General features: G+C 46.6%; 1 protein-coding gene across 4 annotated transcripts in view; it reads right to left on the bottom strand.

The window, feature by feature from the left end:
• CEP83 (centrosomal protein 83) overlaps positions 1-26,223 on the bottom strand; it is a 188,837-nt gene that overhangs the window by 107,574 nt on the left and 55,040 nt on the right. The gene's annotated exons all lie outside the window — the stretch shown is intronic.

The raw sequence follows: 26,223 nt of genomic DNA, 5'->3' as shown, positions 1-26,223 counted from the left end.
ACTTCAGCTCAGGACACCTTAGGGGCTGTCCTGACTGGCCAGTGACTCCTCCTTGTTATTCTCATTATTTCCTCCGGCCTTGCCGCCAAAAGTGGGGCCGTGGCCGGAGGGGGCGGGCAACTCCACTAGCTGGAATGCCCTGCGGTGCTGGAACAAAGGGGGTGAGCCTTTGAGGCGCACCGCCAGGTGTTACAGCTCCTGCCTGGGGAGGTGATAGCATCTCCACCCAGTGCACGCTTTGTTACTGGCCACAGAGTGACAAAGGCAGTCTCCCCATGTGGCCAGCAACATGTCTCGAGTGTGGCAGGCTGCTAAAACCAGTCAGCCTACACGGGTAGTTGGTTAAGGTTTCAGGGGGCACCTCTAAGGTGCCCTCTGGGGTGTATTTTACAATAAAATGTACACTGGCATCAGTGTGCATTTATTGTGCTGAGAAGTTTGATACCAAACTTCCCAGTTTTCAGTGTAGCCATTATGGTGCTGTGGAGTCCGTGTTTGACAGACTCCCAGACCATATACTCTTATGGCTACCCTGCACTTACAATGTCTAAGGTTTGGCTTAGACACTGTAGGGGCACAGTGCTCATGCACTGGTGCCCTCCCCTATGGTATAGTGCACCCTGCCTTAGGGCTGTAAGGCCTGCTAGAGGGGTGACTTATCTATACTGCATAGGCAGTGTGAGGTTGGCATGGCACCCTGAGGGGAGTGCCATGTCGACTTACTCGTTTTGTCCTCACTAGCACACACAAGCTGGCAAGCAGTGTGTCTGTGCTGAGTGAGGGGTCCCCAGGGTGGCATAAGATATGCTACAGCCCTTAGAGACCTTCCCTGGCATCAGGGCCCTTGGTACCAGGGGTACCAGTTACAAGGGACTTACCTGGATGCCAGGGTGTGCCAATTGTGGAAACAAAAGTACAGGTTAGGGAAAGAACACTGGTGCTGGGGGGCCTGGTTAGCAGGCCTCAGCACACTTTCAATTCAAAACATAGCATCAGCAAAGGCAAAAAGTCAGGGGGTAACCATGCCAAGGAGACATTTCCTTACACAACCCCCTCCCCTCCCCCCCCCTCCCACCAACGAAAGAGGATGAGACTAACCTTTCCCAAGAGAGTCTTCATTTTCTAAGTGGAAGAACCTGGAAAGGCCATCTGCATTGGCAGTCCCAGGTCTGTGTTCCACTATAAAGTCCATTCCCTGTAGGGAGATGGACCACCTCAACAGTTTTGGATTTTCACCTTTCATTTGCATCAGCCATCTGAGAGGTCTGTGGTCAGGTTGAACTACAAAGTGAGTACCAAAGAGGTATGGTCTCAGCTTCTTCAGGGACCAAACCACAGCAAAGGCCTCCCTCTCAATGGCACTCCAACGCTGCTCCCTGGGGAGTAACCTCCTGCTAATGAAAGCAACAGGCTGGTCAAGGCCATCATCATTTGTTTGGGACAAAACTGCCCCTATCCCATGTTCAGAGGCATCTGTCTGCACAATGAACTGCTTGGAGTAATCTGGAGCTTTTAGAACTGGTGCTGTGCACATTGCTTGTTTCAGGGTGTCAAAGGCCTGTTGGCATTCTACAGTCCAGTTTACCTTCTTGGGCATTTTCTTGGAGGTGAGTTCTGTGAGGGCTGTCACAATGGATCCATATCCCTTCACAAACCTCCTATAATACCCAGTCAAGCCAAGGAATGCCCTGACTTGAGTCTGGGTTTTTGGAGCTGCCCAGTCCAGAATAGTCTGGATCTTAGGCTGAAGTGGCTGAACTTGGCCTCCACCTACAAGGTGTCCCAAGTAAACCACAGTTCCATGCCCTATCTGGCATTTGGATGCCTTGATAGAGAGGCCTGCTGATTGCAGAGCCTTCAAAACCTTCTTCAGGTGGACCAGGTGATCCTGCCAGCTGGAGCTAAAGACAGCAATATCATCAAGATAAGCTGCACTAAAGGACTCCAAACTAGCAAGGACTTGATTCACCAACCTTTGGAAGGTGGCAGGGGCATTCTTTAAACCAAAGGGCATAACAGTAAACTGATAATGCCCATCAGGTGTGGAGAATGCTGTATTTTCTTTTGCTCCAGGTGCCATTCTGATTTGCCAGTACCCTGCTGTTAAGTCAAAGGTACTTAAGAATTTGGCAGCACCTAATTTGTCAATCAGTTTGTCAGCCCTAGGAATGGGCCGGGCATCTGTCTTGGTGACAGAATTAAGTCCTCTGTAGTCCACACAAAACCTCATCTCTCTCTTTCCATCTTTGGTGTGAGGTTTGGGGACTAAGACCACTGGGCTAGCCCAGGGGCTGTCAGAGTGCTCAATTACTCCCATTTCCAGCATCTTGTGGACTTCCACCTTGATGCTTTCCTTAACTTGGTCAGACTGTCTGAAAATTTTGTTTTTGACAGGCATGCTGTCTCCTGTGTCCACATCATGGGTACACAGGTGTGTCTGACCAGGGGTTAGGGGAAAGAGCTCAGCAAACTGTTGCAGGACCTTCCTGCAGTCAGATTGCTGTTGGCCAGAGAGGGTGTCTGAGTAGATCACTCCATCTACTGAACCATCTTTAGGGTTTGATGAGAAGATCAGGGAGAGGTTCACTCTCAGCTTCCTGATCCTCATCTGTTACCATCAACAGATTCACATCAGCCCTGTCATGGAAGAGCTTAAGGCGGTTCACATGGATCACCCTCTTGGGGCTCCTGCTAGTGCCCAGGTCCACCAGGTAGGTGACCTGACTCTTCTTCTCTAGCACTGGGTAAGGGCCACTCCATCTGTCCTGAAGTGCCTTGGGAGCCACAGGCTCCAGAACCCAGACTTTCTGCCCTGGTTGAAATTCAACCAGTGCAGCCTTTTGGTCATACCAAAACATCTGGAGCTGTTGGCTGGCCTCAAGGTTTTTACTTGCCTTTTCCATGTACTCTGCCATCCTTGAGCGAAGGCCAAGTACATAGTCCACTATGTCTTGTTTAGGCTCATGAAGAGGTCTCTCCCAGCCTTCTTTCACAAGAGCTAGTGGTCCCCTTACAGGGTGGCCAAACAGAAGTTTAAAGGGTGAGAATCCTACTCCCTTCTGAGGCACCTCTCTGTAAATGAAGAGCAGACATGGCAAGAGGACATCCCATCTCCTTTTGAGTTTTTCTGGGAGCCCCATGATCATGCCCTTTAATGTCTTGTTGAATCTCTCAACAAGGCCATTAGTTTGTGGATGATAGGGTGTAGTGAATTTATAAGTCACTCCACACTCATTCCACATGTGTTTCAGGTATGCTGACATGAAGTTGGTACCTCTGTCAGACACCACCTCCTTAGGGAAGCCCACTCTGGTAAAGATACCAATGAGGGCCTTGGCTACTGCAGGGGAAGTAGTCGACCTAAGGGGAATAGTTCCAGGATACCTAGTAGCATGATCCACTACTACTAGGATGTACATATTTCCTGAGGCTGTGGGAGGTTCAAGTGGACCCACTATGTCCACACCCACTCTTTCAAAGGGGACCCCCACCACTGGAAGTGGAATGAGGGGGGCCTTTGGATGTCCACCTGTTTTACCACTGGCTTGACAGGTGGTACAGGAGACACAAAACTCCTTAACTTTCTGGGACATGTTGGGCCAGTAGAAGTGGTTGACTAGTCTCTCCCACGTCTTGGTTTGTCCCAAATGCCCAGCAAGGGGAATATCATGGGCTAAGGTCAGTATGAACTCTCTGAACTCCTGAGGCACTACCACTCTCCTAGTGGCACCAGGTTTGGGAGCTCTTGCCTCAGTGTACAGGAGTCCATCTTCCCAATAGACCCTATGTGTTCCAGTTTTCTTGCCATTGGACTCTTCAGCAGCTTGCTGCCTAAGGCCTTCAAGAGAGGGACAGGTTTCTTGCCCCTTACACAACTGCTCCCTTGAGGGTCCCCCTGGGCCTAAGAGCTCAACCTGATAAGGTTCTAACTCCATAGGCTCAGTTCCCTCAGAGGGCAGAACTTCTTCCTGGGAAGAGAGGTTCTCTTTCTGTTGTTGTGTTTCAGCTGGTTTCCCAGCTGGCTTTCCTTTTCTCTTGGTAGGCTGGGCCCTTTTTCCAGACTCCAGCTCTACTTTTTCACCCTGAGCCTTGCACTGTGCCCTTGTCTTGACACACACCAGTTCAGGGATACGCAGCATGGCTGCATGGGTTTTCAGTTCTACCTCAGCCCATGCTGAGGACTCCAGTTCATTTCCAAGCAAACAGTCTACTGGGATATTTGAGGAGACCACCACCTGTTTCAGGCCATTGACTCCTCCCCACTCTAAAGTTACCATAGCCATGGGATGTACTTTAGTCTGATTGTCAGCGTTGGTGACTGGATAAGTTTGTCCAGCCAGGTATTGACCAGGGGAAACCAGTTTCTCTGTCACCATGGTGACACTGGCACCTGTATCCCTCAGGCCTTCTACACTTGTCCCATTAATTAAGAGCTGCTGCCTGTATTTTTGCATGTTAGGAGGCCAGGCAGCCAGTGTGGCTAAATCCACCCCACCCTCAGAGACTAATGTAGCTTCAGTGTGACACCTGATTTGCTCTGGGCACACTGTTGATCCCACTTGGAGACTGGCCATTCCAGTGTTAGCTGGAGTGGAGTTAGAAGTGGTACTTTTCTTGGGACAGGCCTTGTCTCCAGTTTGGTGTCCAGGCTGATTACAGCTACGACACCAGGCCTTTTTGGGATCAAAGTTTTTACCCTTGTACCCAAAATTGTTTTGTGAAGAGGCTCGGGCCCACCCTCCTGTGCAGGTTTGTGGGGGCCTGTAGAAGACTCTTTACTATTTTTGTTTTTGGATGTCTCAACACCTTTCCCCTGGGGAGGCTTTGTGACCCCTTTCTTTTGGTCACACCCTGTGGAAGTCTTGGTCACCCTAGTCTTGACCCAATGGTCCGCCTTCTTTCCATATTCTTGGGGAGAAATTGGTCCTAGGTCTACCAGATGCTGATGCAGTTTATCATTGAAACAATTACTTAATAGGTGTTCTTTCACAAATAAATTGTACAGCCCATCATAATTACTTACACCACTGCCTTGAATCCAACCATCCAGTGTTTTTACTGAGTAGTCTACAAAATCAACCCAGGTCTGGCTCGAGGATTTTTGAGCCCCCCTGAATCTAATCCTATACTCCTCAGTAGAGAATCCAAAGCCCTCAATCAGGGTTCCCTTCATGAGGTCATAAGATTCTGCATCTTTTCCAGAGAGTGTGAGGAGTCTATCCCTACACTTTCCAGTGAACATTTCCCAAAGGAGAGCACCCCAGTGAGATTTGTTCACTTTTCTGGTTACACAAGCCCTCTCAAAAGCTGTGAACCATTTGGTGATGTCATCACCATCTTCATATTTAGTTACAATTCCTTTAGGGATTTTCAACATGTCAGGAGAATCTCTGACCCTAGTTATGTTGCTGCCACCATTGATGGGTCCTAGGCCCATCTCTTGTCTTTCCCTTTCTATGGCTAGGATCTGTCTTTCCAAAGCCAATCTTTTGGCCATCCTGGCTAACTGGATGTCCTCTTCACTGGAGTTATCCTCAGTGATTTCAGGGATGTCGGTCCCTCCTGTGAGGGAAACAGCATCTCTGACTAGTATATTTGGAGACAGGGCTGGAGTAGCCCTGGTCTCCCTAAGTAGGACTGGAAGGGGGGAATTTTCCTCCAAGTCACTATCTTCATCCTCTGTGTTGCCATCCTCAGAGGGGTTGGCTTTTTCAAACTCTGCTAAAAGCTCCTGGAGCTGTAGTTTGGAAGGTCTGGAGCCCATTGTAATTTTCTTTATTTTGCAGAGTGACCTTAGCTCCCTCATCTTAAGATGGAGGTAAGGTGTGAGGTCGAGTTCCTCCACATTCATCTCTGCACTAGACATTATGCTTCTAAAAGTTGGAATACTTTTTAAGAATCTAAAACTAGTTCTAGAATCTAATTCAAACTTTCACAAAACTTTTAAACTCTAAAAGAAATGCTAAACAGGGACTAACACAAGGCCCTAGCAGGACTTTTTAGAATTCAGAAAAATATTTCAAATTGCAAAAATCAATTTCTAATGACAATTTTTGGAATTTGTCGTGTGATCAGGTATTGGCTAAGTAGTCCAGCAAATGCAAAGTCTTGTACCCCACCGCTGATCCACCAATGTAGGAAGTTGGCTCTGTATGCACTATTTCAAAGTAAGGAATAGTATGCACAGAGTCCAAGGGTTCCCCTTAGAGGTAAGATAGTGGCAAAAAGAGATAATACTAATGCTCTATTTTGTGGTTGTGTGGTCGAGCAGTAGGCTTATCAAAGGAGTAGTGTTAAGCATTTGTTGTACATACACACAGGCAATAAATGAGGAACACACACTCAGAGACAACTCCAGGCCAATAGGTTTTTGTTATAGAAAATTATCTTTTCTTAGTTTATTTTAAGAACCACAGGTTCAAATTCTACATGTAATATCTCATTGGAAAGGTATTGCAGGTAAGTACTTTAGGAACTTTGAATAATCACAATAGCATATATACTTTTTACATAAAACACATATAGCTATTTCAAAAGTGGACACAGTGCAATTTTCAACAGTTCCTAGGGGAGGTAAGTTATTGTTAGTTCTTGTAGGTAAGTAAACCACCTACGGGGTTCAAATTGGGGTCCAAGGTAGCCCACCATTGGGGGTTCAGAGCAACCCCAACGTTACCACACCAGCAGCTCAGGGCCGGTCAGGTGCAGAGTTCAAAGTGGTGCCCAAAACACATAGGCTTCCATGGAGAAGGGGGTGACCCGGTTCCAGTCTGCCAGCAGGTAAGTACCCGCGTCTTCGGAGGGCAGACCAGGGGGGTTTTGTAGGGCACCGGGGGGGACACAAGTCAGCACAAAAAGTACACCCTCAGCAGCACGGGGCGGCCGGGTGCAGTGTGCAAACGCACGTCGGATTTTCAATAGGTTTCAATGAGAGACCAAGGGGTCTCTTCAGCGGTGCAGGCAGGCAAGGGGGGGGGCTCCTCGGGGTAGCCACCACCTGGGCAAGGGAGAGGGCCTCCTGGGGGTCACTCCTGCACTGGAGTTCCGATCCTTCAGGTCCTGGGGGCTGCGGGTGCAGGGTCTTTTCCAGGCGTCGGGATTTTGGATTCAGACAGTCGCGGTCAGGGGGAGCCTCGGGATTCCCTCTGCAGGCGGCACTGTGGGGGCTCAGGGGGGACAACTTTGGTTACTCACAGTCTCGGAGTCGCTGGGGGGTCCTCCCTGTAGTGTTGTTTCTCCACCAGTCTCACGCTTCTTGCGGGGATTGCAGGGGTCTTTAAATCTGCTCCTCTGGAAACAAAGTTGCAGTCTTTGTTGAACAGGGCCGCTGTTCTCGGGAGTTTCTTGGTCTTTTGGAAGCAGGGCAGTCCTCTGAGGATTCAGAGGTCGCTGGTCCTGGGGAAAGCGTCGCTGGAGCAGTTTTCTTCTGAAGGAGGGAGACAGGCCGGTAGGGCTGGGGCCAAAGCAGTTGGTGTCTCCGTCTTCTCTGCAGGGGTTTTTCAGCTCAGCAGTCCTCCTCTTCGTAAGTTGCAGGAATCTAAATTCTTAGGTTCAGGGGAGCCTTTAAATACTAAATTTAAGGGCGTGTTTAGGTCTGGGGGGTTAGTAGCCAATGGCTACTAGCCCTGAGGGTGGGTACACCCTCTTTGTGCCTCCTCCCAAGGGGAGGGGGTCACATTCCTATCCCTATTGGGGGAATCCTCCATCTGCAAGATGGAGGATTTCTAAAAGTTAGAGTCACTTCAGCTCAGGACACCTTAGGGGCTGTCCTGACTGGCCAGTGACTCCTCCTTGTTATTCTCATTATTTCCTCCGGCCTTGCCGCCAAAAGTAGGGCCGTGGCCGGAGGGGGCGGGCAACTCCACTAGCTGGAGTGCCCTGCGGTGCTGGAACAAAGGGGGTGAGCCTTTGAGGCTCACCGCCAGGTGTTACAGCTCCTGCCTGGGGGAGGTGATAGCATCTCCACCCAGTGCAGGCTTTGTTACTGGCCACAGAGTGACAAAGGAACTCTCCCCATGTGGCCAGCAACATGTCTCGAGTGTGGCAGGCTGCTAAAACCAGTCAGCCTACACGGGTAGTTGGTTAAGGTTTCAGGGGACACCTCTAAGGTGCCCTCTGGGGTGTATTTTACAATAAAATGTACACTGGCATCAGTGTGCATTTATTGTGCTGAGAAGTTTGATACCAAACTTCCCAGTTTTCAGTGTAGCTATTATGGTGCTGTGGAGTCCGTGTTTGACAGACTCACAGACCATATACTCTTATGGCTACCCTGCACTTACAATGTCTAAGGTTTGGCATAGACACTGTAGGGGCACAGTGCTCATGCACTGGTGCCCTCACCTATGGTATAGTGCACCCTGCCTTAGGGCTGTAAGGCCTGCTAGAGGGGTGACTTATCTATACTGCATAGGCAGTGTGAGGTTGGCATGGCACCCTGAGGGGAGTGCCATGTCGACTTACTCTTTTTGTCCTCACTAGCACACACAAGCTGGCAAGCAGTGTGTCTGTGCTGAGTGAGGGGTCCCCAGGGTGGCATAAGATATGCTACAGCCCTTAGAGACCTTCCCTGGCATCAGGGCCCTTGGTACCAGGGGTACCAGTTACAAGGGACTTACTTGGATGCCAGGGTGTGCCAATTGTGGAAACAAAAGTACAGGTTAGGGAAAGAACACTGGTGCTGGGGCCTGGTTAGCAGGCCTCAGCACACTTTCAATTCAAAACATAGCATCAGCAAAGGCAAAAGGTCAGGGGGTAACCATGCCAAGGAGGCATTTCCTTACATCAAGTCTACAAATCAATTCCCTGGTCTCATCTTCCATGGCACATGAAATTGCCATGTAGTCAAACCTAAAGATGTATAGTAAAAAAAGGTTGTTTAATATTGGAGAACAGTGCCTGTGACATTCTGATGACAATCAGGGAGGATTATGGATAACTAGATATAAAATACCCTTAAATAAAGTAGTACTGGTGTGTGGCTTAGAGGGCCAAAATGGTGGTCGCTCTCTGATAGAGCTTCTAACTGGCCTTGCCCACAGTGGTGATATCCTAGGTGTTGACGGGGTACCTGCAGTCCAAGGAGCCGAGCCTCGTTGTCAGTGGTGGCTATGGGCACCCAGGGAGAGCACCACTGCCGCTCAAAGACCGCTTTGACAGATAATGGGATGCCGCAATGGGTCTATGGCAGAGACAAAGATATCGGTAGACATGGCTCTAAACAGGATTCAGAAGCCGCACCCGACCGCAGGCCACAGCTGCCCATCAGAGGAATGACCTAGAAAATCCCTCTAACCCTCCATGCGGTGAGGCGGACGGCAACATTTTCTCCCACTCCCCTTACTAAGGAAACGTGGCCTCATGCACAGGCCGCGAGAGGGCCAAAGTCTATGGCTGCGAAAGCCCGCTGTGGTCCAGGGAACAATGCAGAGAGCGTTGGGCCACTGTCCTCTGCCGACCACCATAGTCTTTGAAGAGCTCTGGTACCAGGACCATATAAGCGCTGCTGCGATCAGAGAGGCATGGCTGCTGCTGCCACTGTGGGCCTTACAGGTGAACCTCCACCTGCTTATCTGCTGGACACCAAGGGGGCAGAACGTCTGTCTTGCGGTCAGACAGGCACTGGCCAGAGGACATAAGGGCCACCAGGGGGCACGGTCATTGCCAAAGTTGACTGCCTGACTATCCCCTTGTGCCTCTTCCAGAATACCCAGACACCCGGGATTGCCCAAAGTGTGACCAGTGTGTAGAGATTGGGTAAAATTGTTATTTCCACAGTTGCAGACATATGGCAGGATCTCACATCAGAACAATCCTAACCCTACAAGAACAACATGACTTACATGGATCACAATTCTTTAGACACCTGCAGCTATGCCACACAATCAAACAACACACTCCACCCTTTGGACCATCCTTGAATCCAGTCCCCTTGAATCCCAAATCCTAATGGGTCCTATTGAAGGGAAGGACATTTCCGGATCTACAAAATCTTACACAGTTTCCCAGACCTGGTCACACCTCTACGTTCCCGGTGGGAGGAATGGCTGGGCCCCCTAGACGACTCAGACTGGAGGGATGCTTGCTTGTCACCCAGGGTGCTGGTCATCTCCTTAAGGCTCAGATTCTTCCAACTTAACTTCTTACACATGGCCTACCTGATACCACTGAGACTATGGCATGCAGGCACACTAGATGTACCAACATGCTGGCACTGTCTGGAAATTCATGTGCACTTTTACCAACTTGTATGGGAATGCCCCATTATCACCCAATATAGGCAGACAACCTTTACTAAACTATTTAGAGTGATTTAGAGCCCGATAGATATCTCTCCTGCAGTGGCACCTTTAGAAGTCACAAAAGGGATCAGCAACATGGTTGAGGACGAAACCCTGGTGGGGATTGGAACTGTGATAGCCAAACCAGACACTGCTAAATTCTGAAAGGCAGTGTCTCCTGTTCCCTTGGTTCTCTATGAGCGAGCGATGTACTGGTGCACCAAAAAGGAAGAAACTGTCTTCATATACAAAGAGGATGACCTAAGAAACAGAGGAAGATATGGGGCTAGCATCCTGTGGGGTGCTCTAAACTGCAGTTAGTTTTCATTATAATGTATTGCGCTTTTGTATGATCTTCACCATGTTTATGTACTTGGATATGTAACAAGTGCCCTTTTGTTCCCCAAAATAATGAAATTTAATTTATTTTAAAAAAAATTAAAGGAGCAGTGCAGCATCCCCTACCCAAAATATACCACATCCATAACTCACAGTTTTGCCCTAATTTCAGAGTGAAAGTGAAACTAACAGTGCCATTATCAAAAAGTCATGCTACCTTGGCATGGTTATAGTTGTGAAACTGGAGAAAAGGGAGCCAAACAATCATGACCTGAACATCGTTTTGGACAGTGTCAGTCTTCAGTGCGAGGACCAAAACTGCCAAGGGACACATTACCATTTTCAGAATTTGATGGTAAAAAACAAAATTTAATACTATGCTTATTCTCCAGTCAACAGCAATTAAAAACATTAACCACTTTCAAACTACATTTCAAAGAACTGCATGACATAAGCAGCAACAAGCAATGGCAAAGCCAAAAGGTCTTGCCTATGCAATTGTGTTAGCAATGTTGTATGTAAATATGGCTGCTGTTCACCATGGCTAAAAGTTAGTGCCATGGGTAGACTGGGGTAAAGTGGAATAGGGTAGTCTGAGGAGCAGAGTGGAGGCAGAGTGGGGTAGAATGGAGTGGGGTGGATTAGGGTAGATTGAGTATGGGAGCTGGGCAGATTAGCATGTTAGGTTGAATTGGGGTGGATTGTGTTGCCATGGGGCAGACTGGACTGGGATATATTGGGGTAGATTGTAGTGGAGTGATGTGGTGTAGAATGGGGAAGAGTGGAGCGCAGTGGATTGGGGTAGACTGGAATTGTCTAGGTGGGAGTGGGGTAGATTACTGTGGGCACATTAGAGCGGTGTGGGTAATTAGAGTGGGGGTGGGTAATTAGAGTGGGGGTGGGGGTGGGTAAATTAGAGTGGGGTAGATTGTAGTGGAGTGGGTTATACTGGAGTGGGGTAGTTTGGAGTTGGGTAGATTAGTGTGGAGTGCGGTAGATCAGAATGAGATAGGAGTGGGGTAGATAGTGGTAGAATGTAGTGGGGTGGACTGGAGTAAAGTAGGGTTGAGTGGAGTTGGAAAGAGGGATGTGGTAGACCAGAGTGGGGTAGACTCTGTTAATTCTGGGTAAACTGGAGTGGACTAAGTAGACTGGAGTGGAGTACATTGGATAGGGGTGGATTGGATGGGGTACATTGGAGCAGGGGTAAAATAGACTGGAGTGGGGTGGATTTGGGTGAAGTGAGTTAGACAGGACTGGAGTGGGGTAGATTTGAGTGGTATGTGGTAGTACTGAGCAAAGTGAAGTGGGGTAGATTGGGGAGAGTACAATGGAGTGTTGTAGATTGGGTGGATTGGAGTGGGTAGATCGGAGTGGACAGATTGGACTGGAGTGAGATATATTGGGGAAGAATGTAGTGTAGTGAGGTAGATTAATGTGGAGTGCGGTAGATCGGAATGAGATAGATAGGAGTGGGGTAGATTGTGGTAGAATGTAGTGGAGTGGGGTGGATTGGAGTAGAGTAGGCTTGAGTGGAGTTGGAAAGAGGAATGGGGTAGACCAGAGTGGGATAGACTCTGTTAATTTTGGGTAAACTGGAGCGGACTGAAGTAGACTGGAGTGGAGTACATTGGAGAGGGGTGGAATGGATGGGGTACATTGGAGCAGGGGTAAGGTAGACTGGAGTGGGGTGGATTTGGGTGAAGTGAGTTAGACAGGACTGGAGTGGGGTAGATTTGAGTGGCATGTGGTAGTACTGAGCAAAGTGAAGTGGGGTAGATTGGGGAGAGTACAATGGAGTGTGGTAGACTGGGTAGATTGGAGTGGGTAGATCAGAGTGGACAGACTGGACTGAAGTGAGACATATTGGGGAAGAGTGGAGTGGAGTGAGGTAGATTAGGGTGGAGTGGTGTAGACTGAGTGGATTAAAGAAGGGTTGACTGGAAAGGAGGTGGGGAGATTGGAGTGGGGAAGATTAAAGAGGGATGATTGGAGTTGGCAGTTTGGTAGTTTGAGTTGGGTGAAATGGTGCAGAGTGGGGTAGTTTGGAGTGGGTTGAGTGGATTGGAGTGATTGGAGTGGGGTTAGAGTGGGGTGGCATAGATTGCAGCAGGGTGGGATGGAGTGGGGTTAAGTGGGGTAGAGTATAATGGAGTGGAGTAGACAGGAGTGGGGTAGGGTGGGGTGGATTAGAGAAGAGTAGATTGTAATGGAGGGGGTGGATTGGAGTGGGGTAGACTGAAGAGGAATTATTGGAGTGGGGCAGTTTGCAGTTGGGTAGTTTGAGTGGGATGGATTGGAGCGGAGTGGTGTAGAGTGGAGTTAGAGTGGGGCGGGATAGATTTCAGCAGGGTGGGGAGGGTTAAGTGGGTTAGAGTAAATTGAAGAGAGGTAGTTTGGGCTGGGGTAGGCTATACTGGTGTGGAGCTGATTGGGGGGGGTCGAGTAGAGTGGGGTGGGGTGGGGGTGGGGGAGCCTGGGATGGAGTGGGTTAGATTGTAGTGGATCAGGGTAGATTTGAGTGGAGTGTTAATCTACCAGTTCCATTATCTTGCACTCCGAAATAGGGTTAGGGTATATGATTTTATAAAGCTTCAACCAATGTTTTTATGGTTCAAAATTTGGGCAAAGTCTAAAACTTCTTTTAATCGTGCAGTCCTTTCGGGCTGCTTAAAATTCGATTATTGCTTGAAAATCCCATGGATTAGATATATTTACAATACCTGCAACAGCATGGACCGGCTGATCTTTTTAATTTTCTTGAAACCTTTTCGACTAGTTTTGAGACCTTGAAAGACATGTTTTTAACAAAATGCACTGATTAGAGACTGCAGGAAGAGGCCACAAAATGCACTGTCCAGGCCCTGTTGAAATTTCTACATGCACTGCAATAGAGCCTTATTTAACTCGGGTAAAATTGTTTTGACAAAGGTTCCAGTCGTTGAGATTAAGATGAAACACTGTCTATTTCCCAGTCACCTATCACACACAAGGCAATTATATCAATAATCTATCTTGTTGCCCATGTGATGGCAGATCTACCCAGTGTACATTGCATTTTATGCTATTTTGTAAATATTATGGGGGTCATTACAACCTGCAGGCTGGCAGTGAAATCCCTGGTATTACGTCTGCGGCGCTTCACTGCCGGGAGTAATCCTCCAGGGCAGCGTTGCTTGCAGTGCTGCCTAGGGGATTACGAGTCCCCCTCCCGCCAGCCTTTTCATGGCAGTTTGCACCGCCATGAAAATGCTTGCGGAAAGGGGAGTAGCGGGTCCCTGGGGACCCCTGCACTGCCCATGCTGCTGGCATGGGCAGTGCAGGGCCCCCCTGGCATGGGCAGTGCAGGGGCCCCCTACAAGGCCCCGTGCAGCTTTTCACTGTCTGCCATGCAGGCAGTGAAAAGCGCGATGGGTGCAACTGCACCCGTCGCACGGCCGCAACACCACCGACTCCATTTGGAGCCGACTCCTGTGTTGCGGCAGAGATCCCCGCTGGGCCGGCGGGCAGAAACAAGGTTTCCGCTCGCCAGCCCAGCGGGGATCTCCTGATCGAGTGGAGTGGTGTAAATTGGAGCAACATGGGGTAGACTGGAGTGGGAGAAGAGCAGATTAGAATAGAGTAGGGTAGACTGGAGTGAAGAGGGGTAGATTAGGGTAGAGTGCTGTAGATTGGAGTGGGATAGATTGGGTGTATTATGGAAGGGTAGATTGGAGTGAAGTGGGGTACTCTGGAGTGGGGTAGACTGGAGTGAGATAGATAGGAGTGGAATAGTTTGGAGTGGCATCGTCAGAGTAGATTGAGTGGAGTGGGATAGATTGGAGTACAGTAAATTGGAGCAGAGAGATTGGGGTGGAGTGGGTTAGATTGTACTGGATTGGGCTAGATTGGAGTGGCATATATTAGATTAGAGTGAAGTCGCGTTGGGTAGACTGGAGTGGAGGGCAGTGGGGTAGATTAGGGTGGGGTGCAGTAGGGTACAGTGGGTGGATTAGACGGGTAAATTGGAGTGGGGTAGACTGAATTGCGGTAGAGAAGGGTAGAGTTGGGCGGAATGAGGTAGGCTGGAGTGGGGTAGATCAGGGTAGAGTGGAGTGAGATATATTGGAGTATAACAGAGCGAAGTGCGGTAGATTAGGGAAGAGTCGAGTGCAGTGGATTGGGGTAGACTGGAGTGGGTAGACTTGAGGGAAGTGGGGTAGAGTGGAGTGTGGTAGATTGGAGTGAAGTAGATAGAAGTGGGATAGTTTGGAGACTGGGACATTAAGTGGACTGGGCTTGACTGGAGTGGGGTAGACTGGAATGGGGCGGATTGGATGAGATATCTTGGAGTGGGGTAGGGTATATTGGAGTGTATTATCCTGGACCAGAGTGGGGCAGATTTGTGTGGCTTATAGTAGATTATAGTGAAGTGGAGTGGGGTAGAGTAGAATGGAGTGGGGTAGATCAGGGTGGAGTGGGATAGTTTGAGTACATTGGAGTGAGTTGGAGTGTAGGGAGATAAATTGGGGAAGAGTGAGGAGGGGAAGAGTGTAGTGTAGTGGGGTATATTATGGTTGGATACAGCGGGGTATACTGGGTTGATTAGAGTAGGGTAAACTGGAATGGAATGGGTCAGATTGGTGTAGGGTAGTTTGGAGTGGAGTCAGGTAGACTGGAGTGGGTTGGACTGAGGTACATTGAAGTGGGGGGGGCTGGGGTAGACTGGAGTGGAGTAGATAGGACCGGAATGAGGTAGATTTTGAGTGGAGTGCAGTAGATTGTGATAGAGTGGGGTAGACTGGACTGGGGTCAGGATTGGCTGTGGTAGATTGAGTGGAATGGCGTAGTGTGGAGTATGCATGGTGTAGTAGAGCACTGCCATTACAGAAACACATTTTAATTGAAATGACCATTACATTTGCATCGAAATACAGTGTACTGTATTCAAGTATTTGTTTCCACCAAACTTTGTACTAATTCTGATATATTCTGAAACATCATCACAGTTTGTCTATTTTTTTCATTCTGTGATAGGAAAAAAAAAAAAAAAGAAGATCCCTTCTTGTCTTACACGGTTACTCAACAGGATATCACTTACATTCTCTCTTACACTGAAGTTAGAGAAAGAATAATAAACACCAAGATCCCTGGATCAAAGAGCCGGATATTTAACCTCCGTCTTTGAATGTGCAGCAAAAGTGACAAGATAAGAACAAGATTTAAAGGCCTGTTAACAGAAAGCAAGCTTGTGGAAGAATACAGTAAACATGATTTAGGCAACAGGAGGGATAAAGTGAACCTGGTAAGCCTAAAGCAAATAAAGTCAGCAAATAGAAAGCCAGAAAGTGATGAGTTACAAACATCAATGCCTATAGTAATCAACGAGCGGAATGCATTCCTAGGTCAACTTTCTGAAGGTCCCCCAGACAGATGAGACCTGTAAAAGGACACCACATGCTACAAAACATACAAGGAATCCTTCATTTCCTCTTTGGTGAATAACAGCTAGATAAGTACTTCACTGAGTGCAGTGATTGGCCAAGTATTGTAGATTATCTGGCTGTCCCTCCTGAAACATATGGGCAGTCTTGTCAATTTGAATCAGGCCCTAAGCGTCTATTGTGTTTTGTCATATGTGTCTTTTTCAGTCAACTGATTTCTGGGGCAATATATAGAACCTCATCCCACACACTCAGCAGCTTCCCAGATGATCACAGACCATTAACATTCCATGATAACACTCCTATGCATTTCGGTAAAACATTAGAAGGTTGTGTGAAATTGTCTGTCATACGTAAACATTTTTTGCTGCTGATGTCAGTCTTCCTTACCATTTATTCTGATGCATCTCCATACCAAAACCCTACATGGCCCTTCAACCCCAAATGGGTTTTTGAAAAACCCCTTTACTAATGGGAGCACCCCCTCAGTGGTAGCTAGAACCCCACAAATGGTAAGCAAGGAGAGGTAGGTTGGATACAATTCACCCCCTCCTGCCCCTTATAAAGAGAAAAAGAAAACAATTTTTTAATCCTCTATCCCAAAAATGAAACATTTTAGGGGACTAAATAAGTGAAAAGCCCCAAAATGTTTTGAATCAGTAAATAAGCAATATGCCCCAAATTGCTTTGAATCAATATCCAATGTATTTCAATGAGCTTAGTTACCGGAAAGAGCCATAACCAAAGTTTATGAGTTTCAAATGCAAGTGTGTGATTTATATATATTTAGTCAAACAGGCCACTATATAGTGACTTGTGCACCTACTGCCTGGAGAGAAGACATCTGCTGTTGTAGCTCCCATTGGTGTTTTATTGTCAGCATGGCAGATATCTCAGAGGACAAAAAAATGGGTACACAACCGTCTCGGCCGGCTTAGAAGGGCTGGATAATTTATAAATCAACTGTTGCAAAATAAAGATAAATGAGAATTGCGCACGGGTAAGACTTCTTCTAGTAGCATGGTCCGCTAAAATGGAAATTGGTATGCCCGCTGTAGTGGCAAGTCTATGTCCCAGCCTACCAACTCAGGAAAAGCAGCCTGAAAAAGATGAGGTTATCCCTTTCTGCATCTTATGATTTCCCAAATACACAAACATTATTTTGTTTCATTAGGTTCTCAACATCTTCAACTTTCGCGACTAAGTCTTTTGACATCTCCTATTCCAGCAACCATTTTTGTTTCTGATTGGTAGGGTCTTGCCGGCTGACTATGCACTCTTCCACTGTCCCCATTCATGGACCAAAGGTTGCTATCTGGTTAGTGACTTTCCGTAAAATGACTGCAAACGAGTGTCATCTGGAGCTTGAGTTCATCAGATCTGCTGTATAATCCCAGAGTAAGACCTCTTCCCCTTTGTCACTAAGGTTATAATCTTTTAATGCTAGGCTAGAATCAGGATTAACGTTCTCAACAAGATCACCCCCCTATGAATGGCCCTGCATATTTTGTAATGTGATCATTTTGGCAATCTTATCTGCAATCTGCAGTGTGAATGTTACCTATCCCTCAGAGCCTTCTACATAGAAGCCTGTATCATAGTCAGAACCCTGCTCTAAAGATTCTTGACAGTGAGAAAAATGCTCTGTCAGTTCAAAGTTCTCTTGGAGAGTTAGACAACCAGCACGGGTGGCTGGTTTGGAGGGTAGGTGGTCCATTGTAGGCCCAGACATACGGACCTGAGGAGTCATGCAAACCATGCTCCGAGATATTTATAGTGGATTCCTCTATTGTAGGCATACAATAATACGTTTCACTTGTAGCTAGGTCCTACCACCTACTGGAGGAGAGTGGAACACTTTGCGGATCATTCCACTGGGGCTAGACAAAGGCTAATTAATGTGATCGAAAACAGTGTTAGCAGAGTTCTCTAGTTGATGATGCACAGTTACCCGCAAGGATTCATTTTTGCAGCTACGTAACGGTACAGAGGGCAGTAAATGCAAAATTGACAAATACTGGACTAGTAGGTTTAGAAGCAGAGCAAACATAAATTTCCTGGCTCGGATGAGGCTGGACTCCCAAGTGACCGAATTAAGTCTGCCAGTACTTGCCCTTTGAAAACAGTGGTTGCAGATTTGCGGGCTGCAATTTTCATGACAGTCTATGCCTTCATGCATGGGCAAGTAGCACACAAGGAGGGGGCACTACTGGAGACCCTTTGTTCCCCCATTACTAGGACGGGGCATTGAGCCTTCAGGTTGTAAGGACGTCACAGCCCAATGGCGCGGCCAGCCATAATAGTGCACTTCTTTGGTGGGGGAAAGCAGCGTTAGAGCCGGCAAGGGAAGATAGACCAATCCAGCCTAAATTAAGTTGCTGGTTGTTGCCTATAACACACCGTAAGTACCAGGAAAAACATTACACAATGTCTCTGGGATCATAAAGCAGGGTTATTCAGAGATGGGAAAGAGGGGCATCTGCCATTTTGCTTGTGCGCAGGGCCTCACTGCACTATCTTGGTTCTCCATCTCGCCCCTCAGGGCCTCACCACTCTTTCTTTATCAAGACAGACTGAGTTAGTGAAGTCTTGCCATGTTGGAAGTTGGCCAAGTGCTGCCTAGCCCGAAAGCATGTTCATTACTGCACTTACATCTTTTGGACAAAGCTAATTATGTTTTTTCAACACTAGATTTTTGTCGGGGTTGGTTAAGGCAGAGGGTGCTCAGTGAGCTAAAGTTGAGCGATACTATCAGTGAGGATAACTCTTAAAAGGATAGGGCATAACGATATGCAACCTTTGGCAGGGCAAGAAATTTGGGCCCAGCTACCCCCCCGCACCCCCGATCGAGAGGAGGGGTCACGAGCCACTGCAACAGAGGAAGCCCCCCAGGAGCTGCTTGCAGTACAGTAGGATTTCAAGATAGAAATTCACCCTTCTTCTTAACTATAAGTGGGGGTGGGATCGGACGTTGCTTATCCACAACTGGTAAACAGTAAATGGGGATGCTTGTGTATTCCAAAAGACTCAAATTTCATATAAATGTTTATGGTACCCACAGACAGATGACAACCAAAATCTCTGAGTTTTTCAGATGAAACAAGCAATTGCGGGTGAGGGGTTAATAAATATGACATTTATGCCTGAGCACGGAGGCCCTGGTGAATATGGGATACCTAGCATGTAGGCAAAGAACGGTGGTGGATTGAAACAACAGTTCCAAAACAATAGAGATTGGACAGGTTCCAGAGACTAAAGGACAAATGGGGGCTCTGCGAGCCAGATCTTTTTGCATCTAGACTAAATGCTTGAAGTATTTTTTTTAGCTGAAGGCAAGACCCACGACTGAGGGACTGCAGTTACTTATTCTTTTCACTCCTCTTTACAATGATTATCAGACTGATGGCACAGGACTTTAGTCGGTCTTTGGACCTAATTTCGGGACACCTCTATGGGAATCTCAATTGGGGTTTCCATTTCTGCAAGAACTTTCCATTGATTCTCCAATACGTTTCCCTTTTTGCCCCAATAATTCTGAAGACTCATCAGGCCCTGTAACACCTGCTGGTGATAGAAAGATACCGGAAAGAGAATACACCTACAAGTTCTTTTTTTTTCTTCTTTTTCTTTTTACTACTTCAAGTTGCCAGACCAAGATGTGTGCACCTGATCATTCGCGATTGTGACCTCATCCCCACACTTTTTCAGAGAAATCTCCAGTGATCATAGCATTAATTATTATAACATTTGCTAAGAGACCTCGAGTGGTCCCAACTAATGTGCCTTTGGATTTAGTATTTAGAGAAGAGGTGGTGCCGGCATAATTGAATTCTTTAGATGTATTGAGGGTGCAGAACCTACTTTAGCAGTATCTTTTGGATGCTTTGGGTGTAAGCATTTTCAAACAAACGGAATGCTTAAATCAACACATACCACTTGAGAGACTAAAGCAAGAGCTCAAAACAAAAGGAGAAGGAATGTAGTACAATTCATAACTTGGGGCAAAATTACAATAAAGGTGCATGCATGCAAGGAAGAAGCAGACCAAGAGATTAAATTCCTTGGTAAATAAGTGGTAGCCAAGAAACACGGAGGGAGCCAGCACTCAAGCCGGACACTGCGTAGACTCTTGCATACTGAATGGGCAGTTCATGACATAGTAGATCAGGAGGGGGAGGATGGATCAAAGCGTGGAGTAAAACCGGAGATTCTCCATATATATCCAAAATACTATAGTCGAGCAAAGACATTTCTAGCAGCAGATTAACTGAATATCATGGGAGGGTCACCCTAAATTGGCTACAATCCACATGAGAGAACCTCTAAATGAGCCCCAGATAAAGATTGTTCGGCAAGGGGTATTTTGACTTTCTTGTCAATCATCTACTTGCAGTTTATCAGAAGGCACAGAAGTTTTGCCCCTCTCTTTCACCACTACACTGAGGAAGGCCATCATAATTGTTATAATTCAGCCAGGTAAGTTCCCCACTAACTGTGCCTCTTTCAGGCCGATTTTACTAATTAGTATGGATATAAACATTTTGGCCAAGGTGACTGCAGCCTGGCTAATGCAGTGTATGCAGGTATTAGTATTACCAGATACTGGAGCAGGCTGAACTTATACCAGACCAGTTGACATCGGATAATCTTCACACTTTTTTTTCACCACTACAAAATGACCAAGATATACCTATAGGATGCAGAAAGGGTGTTCGATTCGTTAGAATGGCTGTACATGTTGTGTTGAGAAGGCCTGGACTGGGAGAAGGGATGGTTAGGTAGGTAACTCTCCTGACATTACCTCTAGAGCCTGAGTGAAGATCAATGCTAAGCTCATGCCTACTATTTACAATGCAAGGGACTCTGGAGGAGGGTGCCTTTTATCGCTACCTTTATTTGCCATTGCAGTGGTACCATTGGCAAGTGCCCTGAGAGAGCATCAGACCTGCAGAGACATGTGAATAAATGGTTAAAAAATCAATAAAAAATAAAAAAGTATCTGGTGCACTAATAGCCAATTAAATTGCTATAGTTAAATGAGATCCATTGATGACGTGATTCAAATAGTGGGGGAATTCATGAAATGTGGCCTACTCTCTGGGCTACAAATACACTGTAACAAATCTGAGGGACTCCTCTTTACTCTCTGCACAAGAAAACCACAACTGGAATTCCCAATACAAAGGGGCAAGGAACTGGTACGATACCCAGTTATTAGTACACATCATGCAGCAGAGGCTATAATTTGGGAGAGCTATTGTCCTTTGATTACTACAATCAAGGCGACTACTATATGGCAGGCCCTTCCTTTAACATTAGTTATGCAGATAGCATTATTAAAAATGCTGTGCCTTCCCAAGGTACTGTAGCACTTTAGCAATGTACCAATCCTCTTAACTAAAGAATCCCCTAAAAAGTTGCACACAATTTTAATAAAAATTGTGTGGGCTAGCAAATAACTGCATCCGAGTTGGGATTCGATAACACTTTCAATACCAAGGACAGATTCTCCATTCCTGGTATGGAGCATAACTACTGAATAGGCAGGCAAAACATGTTTAGATTCCCAACCTCAACCTTTAGGGGGTTAAAGGTGCATAATAGAACTCTTTCTTTTGAAAACTGCAGTGTCCAAGGCTCTTACGAGACTAAAGACAATAATTAACACAGCAGCTTGCAAAACAATGGCCACGCATAAATTAACACAGGCTGTTGGCTTAAATAATCTACACTCATCGGATATTCTCCTACTAAACTACCAATCATTTGCAGTTACTATGGAGAGTAATGTCCAGGCACAGCTGACACAGATTAAATTTATTAAACTGGGAGACCTATACCGAGAGGACACATTTAGCTCTTAATGTAGAAGAGGTTTTTTTTTCCAGTAGCTTATTTCTATATCACATAAGTAAACATTCATTCTGAGAAAGATACCTTATGTTTCCCAAAGAACCACTGTCCCAGGTGACAAGGACTAATTTCATTACTACCACACACAGTATGGCCTTATACCTAAGCTATACAAATAATGGCTGAATATGAACAGATAACTACTGCTCGAGCGAGGGCTACATAGGAAAAATACATAACAGCATGACAGAGGCTCTACCATTGTTTGCAAACTGAAAACAAATAGCAACCACAAGCTGTTAAACTAAAGATTCCAGCACAGAATCACTACACACTGGTGGGACTATAGAGCAAAAGTCTAGGCATAGACTCTGAATGTCCCAGATATGCCTGCTGTAGACAGACTATATACACTTGGCAACAGTCAAATTCAATAACAGCAGATTATTGGAAACAGACATTTGAAATCCTAATCATCATGTTAGGGGTCATATTTGATCCATTCACCTCCCTGCACTACTGGGATATGTGAAAGAACTATTAAAGGAGTCAGGCGGTATACCGCTGTTGGCATTATTACTAGCAAACCATAGGATGCAATTTATGAAGGACAGGCAAAAAACATAAAAGTGTGATGTGACTCAGTGAGAAAAAAACACATAGAATCAAACAAGTGACAGTACACAGAACAACAATTTTTAGTATTTGTTACTATTTCGCACACAATCATAGTCCTTTGTAATAGACTACTTATTTGATGGATCAATTGAGACCCACTGAGCAGTGCCACAGCTATAGAACAAGTCCTGAGAGTGCACCACCAATTCAGGGATCGTTCTCAGTACTGTGAGTTGCCACACACTAAAAGGTGTCTTTCAGCCAAGGCAATCCTTTATTAGCTATGTAGCTGGATCAGTAAACATGGCTTGTGCTCCACATGGATCTCTCTGAATCCTCTCAGGATGCTGAGGAAAATATGAGGAGTGTTTCATATCCAGTGGGATAGTTACCTGTCACTTGCTGCTCGAGTATAATATCTTAGCTGGCTTGGTGTATTAACTCGAATGCTTTCAAATGTAAGTCTTTGAATGCAGTTTCAATTTAATCAGATAAAGCAATGTGTATAGGTGACTGTGATAAATGCAATGAATGTGACCTGTGGGTTAAGACCTTGTTCTCCGCCAGCCTGGTGGAGAACAGGTGCAGGGGGCCACAGGTGTGCCCCTGCACTTGGCATGGGCAGGGGCCCCTCTGCCCAGCACCCTCGCAATGTTCACCAGGCCAGATTCCTACATCCCCCAAAAGGCAGACATACGGAGCCAGGCATGGCAACGAAGGGCCACAGTCAATGAAATCGTACTACTCAGCGAGTCGGTCATGTCCAAACCACACCATATGGTAAACTTTGCTGCATCTCTCATATCATTTACAGCTTGTGTGAGTGTCCTGCACGCCCTCCGGGACCTGGGGCAGCACCTGTGCCACCGTATCCCATAAAGTATGGGGAAAACGGCCCAATAGGCATGAGGTGTGTGTTGACCTCAATGCCAGGCTGGAGAAAGAAAATATTTTCTTTCCAAGCTGATCCAGCCTCTTGGATTCCCTATCTGGGGGAGCACAAGGGAAGGCACCATGGCAAGTGGAGGACTTGACCACCAAGCTCTCCGGGGTGGGGTGTTGAGTTAGGAAACTATGATCATTAGGAGCTGGTCGATGGCAGCCGCCAATTGTCCTATTAACAGGAGCCCCAGTGCCGGGTTTGGACCACGTCCCCAGCAGGACATCAGCGAGGACCTCATTGAAGGGTAACATTGGTTCCGTTGTAGAATCCCCCTGCTGAAGCACCTTAGTCAGGGGGTTAGTCCTGACCGGCACCGTAGGCAAATCTAGGTCCACGACCTCAGCAGTCCTATGTACCACCACAGCATTTGAAGCACCCTCCTCTGTAGCCACAGTAGGAGGTCAGAGCATGGCAGCATCTGGAGAGGTATCCAGTCCGCTTTCCGTAGTTCCTCATACCAGTCCATATGCTCCAAACCAAATTCTAAAGGGTCCTGAGACCCCTCCCACTCCCCTCCTGTGTCTGGCTGATCGTAATAAGCCTCAGACATTGATCTGGCCCCTGTTGGTGCCGAAATATAAATCGATGTTATTTGATGCCGTTCCGGCTCTGGATCATCTTCTTCTTTTGCCTCTTCACTGAGTCCCCAGAGGTCTTTGAGGGCGAAGAAGAGGACTTTGGGCTCCTGGAGCGGTCCCGCGACCTCCTCCTCGATCGGGACCGTGACCTTCTAGGAGCTGCACCAACCGATGTCGACTGCCGGGCCGCCATAAGCTTCAGAGACCGCTCTCTCAAAGCTTTAGGAGTCTTGGCCCTGCAGTCGAAACCGTGACTGAGTCGTGGTCTCTGTCCAGGCATCAGAGACATACCTGGTGAGAGTCCATCACCAACATGGTGCAATGGCATGCACAACACAGCTTGAATCCCATCTTCCTTGATGTCATCCTCGCACAGACTACGAAAAACTTGACTGCCAAAAATGGCAGCTCGAATCTCTAATCCGGACCTGTGCTTTACCGTCACGGAAGGAAAAGAACTGATGTACACGCGCCGGGGTGGTGCCTTTAAAGGTGACCGTGACGACAGAGGCGGCTCCAACAACGCTGACGACACCACGCAGATCAGAGCGACACACGCAGATCCGAACTACGTCACCCGACAGCATGCGCAGGGTACTGCTCAGCCGAAAATTTTGGATTCCAAGCTGACGCCAGGAAATTCTAAGGTAAGGATTTTGCAGCTAGAAGTCTCTATCAAATATGTTTAGTTACAACAGGAAAATATGGGGTTCTGGAATATGATTTGTGGAGTCAGCGGGACAGGTTTCCCTTCCCTTTTCTTTAGTTTCACTGGTTTGGGTGGTGTTCATCAACGATGGTTGGGACTTATGTACCCGACAGGTCTTCTGTGTTTGGGCACTTACCCAGTATTGCCTGCCATGGACAGTATACAATACACATGGGGACCATCCAGAGACCCTGCCTTACCATGCACTCAGTCCGATACCTGTGCACATCACTCTACGCGTCTGCACCAGTCCCCGGGGCTGTTCACCCATCACTGCCAATGCACATGAACTTTCACTGTGCCTTGACACCCACGGACTGTGACATATGATTCCCTCTTGCATTCTGACCACATTGATTTACCACACCACTGTGGTGATATATATAAGTTTTTTATATCTGCATTCTGGCTGCCACTCTTTCACTGACTGTATGCTGCCCGCAATTTGGAATTCATTTTGCCTTACATGACTTCAATTGCATCTGTGATATACTTACCTACACATGCGATTTTAACATGCATCATGTCACACAAAAATTATGTCATTTGTTACTGGGTACACTATTACTGAGTAGTCATGTACTTGGGCAGTGTTACATGATATAGGGTGTGAGCATTTGGGACTTCAGAGGAGTACAATTTACTATTGGCACTACAGTATGTGCAACTGTAAGGAAAGCTTTGGACTTCGCAGGGGTAAAATTTACTATTCCCACTCCAGTCTATGCAACAGAACGGAAAGTACTTTGCTTTAAACATAAAACAAGTTCAAGGACCGACCGCCACATTATAACCCAGGCGGGCGGAACCGTCAGGAACATGGTTTCTGACGGGGGTTGACTGTGGTCTGAATTGTAGTCAGTCAGGGCGGCGCTGAACTCATGCCCGCCTGGCTGATTACAACTGAGTTTTCCGCCAGCCTTTCCTGTATGATAGTTGTGTCCGCCCTGCATGTTTGGCGGTCAGCTCGTCCGGCCACCTAACTCATAGTAAATAATGTGGCCCTAAATAACATTAATAATTAACAACCAATAAAGAACTCTTAATAAGAAAAAAGAAAAAAATAATTAACCAAAAAATAGCTAACATAAAAATAAACAATTAAACAATTTACCTAACAATTTAATAAGTATCAATACATTGTCTTTTTTACTAAATTACCTTCCTAGACTGCCACAAACCTAGCAACCTTCACTTAAAACATATCTAAGATAGATAAGCATAACAATTAAAATGAGATAAGCATAACAATTACAATAATAATAAATTAAATAGTTAATAAATTAGTTTATTAATACTTTCATACATTCCACCTTATCCCCCTACAAACCCAGGAGCCCATATATAATATACAAACTATAATTATTAAACAATTTACATCATTACCAATCAATGAAAGGATTAATAAATTAATAACTATTACTAAATTAACTTCCCACCTTAAACCCCTATAAACTCAGCAACCTGCACCCAATATAAC

Source organism: Pleurodeles waltl, chromosome 4_1 (assembly GCF_031143425.1).
Source record: "Pleurodeles waltl isolate 20211129_DDA chromosome 4_1, aPleWal1.hap1.20221129, whole genome shotgun sequence".
NCBI lineage: Eukaryota > Metazoa > Chordata > Amphibia > Caudata > Salamandridae > Pleurodeles > Pleurodeles waltl.
This window is presented reverse-complemented; position numbering and strand designations above follow the sequence as displayed.